Consider the following 5,725-nt stretch of genomic DNA (forward strand, 5'->3'; position numbering starts at 1 on the left):
GAGAGAGAGAGAGAGAGAGAGAGAGAGAGAGAGAGAGAGAGAGAGAGAGAGCGATTGATAGTATGTAGTAGTAGCAGCAGCAGCAGCAATAGCAAAGTAAATAGGGATTATGGTCCAGACAAAGGAGATTGTTTACAACGAAATCCTCCTCAGATATAGGGAAAATAGGATTGAGGAAATAGAAAAGCAGAGTGGATGAGAGACAGTGTATGTGTGTGTGTGTATGACAGAGAGAGTCAGAAAGAGAGAGAGAGAGAGAGATAGAGAGAGAGAAATAGAGAGAGAGAGAGAGAGAGAGAGAGAGGGAGAAAGAGAAAGAGAGAGATAGAGAAAGAGAAGTATGAGAGAGGGAAGGACAAAGGGAAAGAACAAGTAAGAAGTGTAGAGTTAAGAAAAGAAACAATACGAAAAAAAAAACCAAAGTAAAAATGAAATAGAAAATAATTACAAAACGATTAAGAAGAAAGGAAAAAAAAACTGCAAGAAAACATTACTAAAAAGACGGAAGGAAGTAGAAAACGTAACCAGAGTGACATAGATGGAATTTTGAAAGAAATCAAGAGGAAGAAAACACATTGCAACAACAACAACAATAATAATATAGTCGAAAAACTTAATATCCGTTTTGAATGCTTTCTTTAAACGAAACTAACAACAAATGATAGAGACGAAAAGAAGACAAGTATAAAGCGCTTCATTTGAACCCACGAAACACAACCTCTGTTTCAGTTCTCTCACTAAAATAAAACAGCATATATCATTAATTCGATGTGGTTATTTTCTGTGAGAGAAGACGTAGCATTATTATTATTAGTATTGTTATTATTATTATTGCAATTACATTTGTGTTTTCAATAGAACGGGGGTATTTAAAGGAGTTCTGTAGTTTAATAAGCTTTACTGCGCTTGAATTTAATGGAAATTTTCTTTTTATAATTGTACCCTATTTCAGAGCGCACTCAGTTTTGCTGCTAATCCGGAAAATTAGGCTTCTCCCCGTCACTAATACCGAAAAAGTAGACATAGAAAGAGAAAAAGTGTTAATTTTTTTTATAGATAAGAGTAGTAATGCCGATTTGAAAAGTTAGCTTCAACAACAACGAGTATGCTGATACAACACATTCACATACACATTGTACTAAGGAAAAGCAAGTCTATAAATTTCAGCCTGAAAAATATAATTGGAAAGCTACACTCATTCTTTACAAACAGAGCCTGCAGCTGCTGAAGGTAGGATATAAAGAATCAGATGAAAAGCAAATATATCGTTGCACTACGTGCCGAAAACAAGTACATTTCTGCCCGAAGCTCTCATACAAGCAGGAGAAAGATGGAAGGCGGCTTTCTGTTTTGGCATTGTCAAATTTGCAGGCCCTATGATTTTCTCTCTGAACAGATGCTGGATGTAACCCGCTCGATATGTGGAATCAGGTTCACAAGGACGATATGTGGTATAAGATCTGTATTATAAGGAATTACGTGCATTGATTTTAAAACTGAGGATGACGTGAAAAAAGCAAGCTGAGTTAGTTAGCCATACAATTGTTCCTCAGAAAATCCCACAATGTACGAGACAGAGAAATACTGAGATCAGCGAAAACGACATAGGAGACAACGCTGAATACTGGCTCATTGTAACTTACATGGCACAATATGAGTAAGAGATGAAAATTACTATTAAATATTATTATTAGAATCGTTACCACGCTGGACAAAATACTTAGCGGTATTTCGTCCCTCTTTACGTTCTGAGTTCAAATTCCACTGAGGTCGACTATAACTTTCATTCCTTGGAGGTGGATAAAATAAATACCTGTTGAATACTGGGATCGACGTAAAACGACTTATTCCCTTCCCCGAGCTTGCTGGCCTTGTGCCAAAATTTGAAATCATTATCATCATCATCATCGTCATCATTATTATTATTATTATTATTATTATTATTGAGTGAGAGAACAATACATGCCATCAAAGTGACACTGGGGTAAAATAGACGGAGCCCAGTATACCCACCATGTCTACCCGTCTGATAAAGGTACACCAGGCACATGAATCACAACCATATGTGCGCGATATGGTGATCTCATATCAAGATAAGCAACGCATGACCTTGCAGGTAGGGATCAGTTAGAATTCTTTCAGGTCAAGTAGCCCGTCTCGCACAAAAGATCCCTGACTAAGGGCTGTTTAAGGATGCTGAACGAAACACTCATGTTTCCAGATTTGAATTATTCAAACTCCAAAGACTTCCTCTCAGCACATGGTTATGATGCTCGCCCATTACTTCTGCTCGCGATCAGAGACGTATATATTGTCAGCCAGAAAGTGATATGCTCAAGCGGTTAAGGTCAAGCAACTGACAAGCAAACCTATGGTATTGAACAGAATATTTGCTGTAGCTCGTCACCTGTCAGAAACGTTAAAGAGTCGAACAAATGCTTGGAGTATTTGACCCGGCTATTTACGTTCCGAGTTTAAATTTCGCCGAAGACCAGTTTGACTTTTATTCTTTTGGGCCCGATAAAATATGATACCTGTCAAGTACTGGAGTCAATGTTAATTAGTGAACCTTTGCCTAAAAGTAGAAGGAGTCATCATCATCATCATCAGCAGTACCAGCAGAGCTGTGGATTGTCAAAATTATTGGAACGTTGAGTTCAAATCTCGACAAGATTAATTTTCCTTTTCTCCTTCTGGGGGTCGAAAAATAAAGTAGTCAGCAGTACTGAACGGATATCCTCAACTGTTCTCCTCTCACATTTACTAGTCTTGTGCTTATGAAGGAAATCCTTATTATTATTTATTATATGAATAATATATTAATACTTATACGTTCAGCTTTTTATGAATTTTGTTGTTAACCTATTGAAGAGTTTCATAGGTACTTAAATATATACATACAAAATATCAATAATGCACACACACACATTAATGCATATATATATATATGTGTGTGTGTGTGTGTGTGTATGTGTGTGTGTGTGTGCGTGTATGTGTGTAAACACTTACACATATATTTATCATACTCACAGATAAGTGTGAATATGTACACACACACACTCTCCCTCTCATTCACTCACTCTCTCACTCACTCACACACACACACTCTCTCTCTCTCTCTCTCTCTATATATATATATATATGTGTGTGTGTGTGTGTATTTATATATATATATGTATTTATATATATATATATATATATATACGTATGTACATATATATACTTTATCGCATACGTATATACGTACACATATCTATGTTTCTGATTGTGTTTATGTTTGTATGCGTGTGAATTGTAATGTACTTAATTCTAAGTTTATATATGATTTTCTTATATGACTCCTACACCCACACCCACATATTCACACACACGTATAAAGAGTGTATAGATCAACGGATTATACAATAAAACAATAAAATAATTTCCGACGGTAGTAACATTTTGTAATGTAGTTTCGTTTGCAATGACCATTATAGAGACATTGACATAAGAGTTTTACTTCAATCTCATTTCAACACCATCTTAACATTGTGCAAATCAGTTATGTTTCATTTTTATTTCCACTTTTACTTCCATTTTTGATTCGTTTCAACTTTATGACTTATTAACACACATACATAATACACACACATACACACACACACGCGCGCACACACACACACACACACACACACACGCACACACACACACACACACACACACACACACACACACACACACACACACACACACACACACACACACACACACACACACACACACACACACCAACGCATATATATAAAGACATACTTTTATTATTTTATTCTTTTACTTGTTTCAGTCATTTGACTGCGGCCATGCCAGAGCGCCGCCTTTAGTTGAATACATCGACTTCAGAATTTATTCTTTGTAAGCCTAGTACATATTCCATCGGTCTCTTTGGCCGAACCGCTAAGTTACGGGGTACATAAACACACCAGCATCGGCTGTCAAGTGATGATGGGGAGACAAACACATACACACAAATACATACAGTGGGCTGAACCTGGAACCATGAAAGCTCCTTACCACGGAGCCACGCTGCGCCTATGCATATAAAGGTATATGCATAGACACACAAACACACACACACACACACATACACACACACACACCACACACATATATACGCATATATGTATACATACACCAATAAATACTCGATCGAATAACACTGTTTACAAGACTCTATGCTTGGAATGACCAATTATAAACAACGCTGGAACTCACACACAAGGTACAGGATACTTACATATATACACCATTCTGCTTAAATAATGAAACTGCAGATACAATATCCTTACGTATCTCATGTCTGTTTTTATTCCTCCACTTCATTCTGTATTGCATATCTTCTCTATAACAACTATAACTTAATCGTTTTCTCGCACCGTCTCTGATGAAGGGATATATAAAATATCCCGGAAACAGCTTTAAGATCTGTTTATAAATATTCTGAAAACTTTCACTGCCTTGGATTTTTTATCTCATTCTGTTAATTTATATATATATAAAATACACACACATTTATACACATGCACACACTTACACACACATATATATACATACATGTCCACACACAGACACACACACACCTTCACTTGTATCTCGATATTTGGTTAGAGCTATTACGTTATATAAGTCGCTCGCGAGCTGAACATATAATGTCGATTTAACCTATGCTTGGTGTATGAAACTGAATAGAATCTTGTATTAGCAGCGACCATGCTGGGGCGCCTTAGAGAGTTATAGTCGAAGAAATTGATTCCAGTACTTGTTTATCTTTGAAAGTCATAAACAAACCAACAATGATTATCAAGCCGTGATGCTGGGGTCACATATATACTCGAGGGACTTCATAGTTTTCGTCTACCAAATTCTCTCGCAAAGCATTAGTCGGTCGGAGCCTTTATAGAATACACTTGTTCATGGTACCGTGCAGTGGGGTTGAACTTGAAACCACATGGTCGCAAAGGTAACTTCTTAACCACATACTTATGCCTATTTACATCAGAGAGACGCAAGCACTGAAGTGTTATCAAAAGGTTCTGAAATATACATACAGCAGATATACATAGCATGAAATACACAGAAGAAGAGGCAAGCAATTTGCTAGGTGCGAATTATTTTTGACTGGTCCTGCAGTCTTTCGCTAAGGTTGTTTTCGTTTAAATTGCTTCTAGGCAGAGAGTAAAGTCTACACTGAGAGCGGAATCTTATACTTAAATCAAGTATAACTTGCCAGCTAATTGTATCGACAAAATACAAGACTGTAATCGCTTTGGGAATGATGTGTATCAGATTGGGTAAGGTAGAGACAATATTCTTCACAGAATTTTTTTCCTCGGATCAAAATCTTTATTATTTTACTATCAAAATATTGACAGACTCTATCAAGTCTAACACAGAATGATAAATATTTTTTTAACATTAAATTAAAATATTATGAAAACTAATAGCTTTAAATACTAGTGCAATGAATCATACAAATGTATAGAATTTTTTTCAATGAAATGGCTGACAGTGATTTCGAAATTTCGGCTTACTGGCCGTCGTCAACCTGTTATAGTTCGCTGTCAACCTTTTCTGCGTAAAAATTAATAAATATGCTACTGCTCAACTGTTTTTATATGTAGCTTTACAAAGAACAAATTTCTCTCCTTTTCTTTTTAATCATATGCTTACGCGCACTCGCACACACACA

General features: G+C 36.3%; 1 protein-coding gene across 2 annotated transcripts in view; it reads right to left on the bottom strand.

Annotated features, from left to right (window-relative positions):
- Positions 1 to 5,725, bottom strand: part of LOC106870527 (BAI1-associated protein 3) — a 1,007,871-nt gene that overhangs the window by 80,734 nt on the left and 921,412 nt on the right. The gene's annotated exons all lie outside the window — the stretch shown is intronic.

This window comes from Octopus bimaculoides, chromosome 6 (assembly GCF_001194135.2).
Source record: "Octopus bimaculoides isolate UCB-OBI-ISO-001 chromosome 6, ASM119413v2, whole genome shotgun sequence".
In the NCBI taxonomy this organism is placed as follows: domain Eukaryota; kingdom Metazoa; phylum Mollusca; class Cephalopoda; order Octopoda; family Octopodidae; genus Octopus; species Octopus bimaculoides.